The following is a 445-nucleotide window of genomic DNA, read 5'->3' on the forward strand; positions in this document are numbered from 1 at the left end:
GACCAAAGTAAGCAAGATGAAGTCTCACCATCTTCACTTCTAATGAGCATTCTGGCTGTACTTCCTCCAAGACTGGTTTTTTTATTTTTCCGGAAGTCCACGTTCTATTCTTTGCCAACACCACAATCCTAATCCCTCAATTCTTGTTAGAGGTTCCTTTTTCATTGCCCTGTTTTCACATGCATATAAGCCCATTGAAAAGACCATGGCTAGGTAACCCTGGTGAAATCATTAAATTTGGGGAAGACTTTTCTTTCCCTGGTGACTTGGTTTCACTATGAGGGCACAAACCGTCCATACTTTCTCAAATCACATACCTTACCACGAGACCTACTGAAAGTTCAATGAAAATAGCAAGGAATTATAATACAGATAATAATTTAAATTCCTGCATAGCCCTTTATGTCATGTATAGTCTAGCTGCCTTAAACCTTTTCATGCCTCA

This window comes from Trichechus manatus, unplaced genomic scaffold (assembly GCF_000243295.1).
Source record: "Trichechus manatus latirostris isolate Lorelei unplaced genomic scaffold, TriManLat1.0 scaffold00013, whole genome shotgun sequence".
In the NCBI taxonomy this organism is placed as follows: domain Eukaryota; kingdom Metazoa; phylum Chordata; class Mammalia; order Sirenia; family Trichechidae; genus Trichechus; species Trichechus manatus.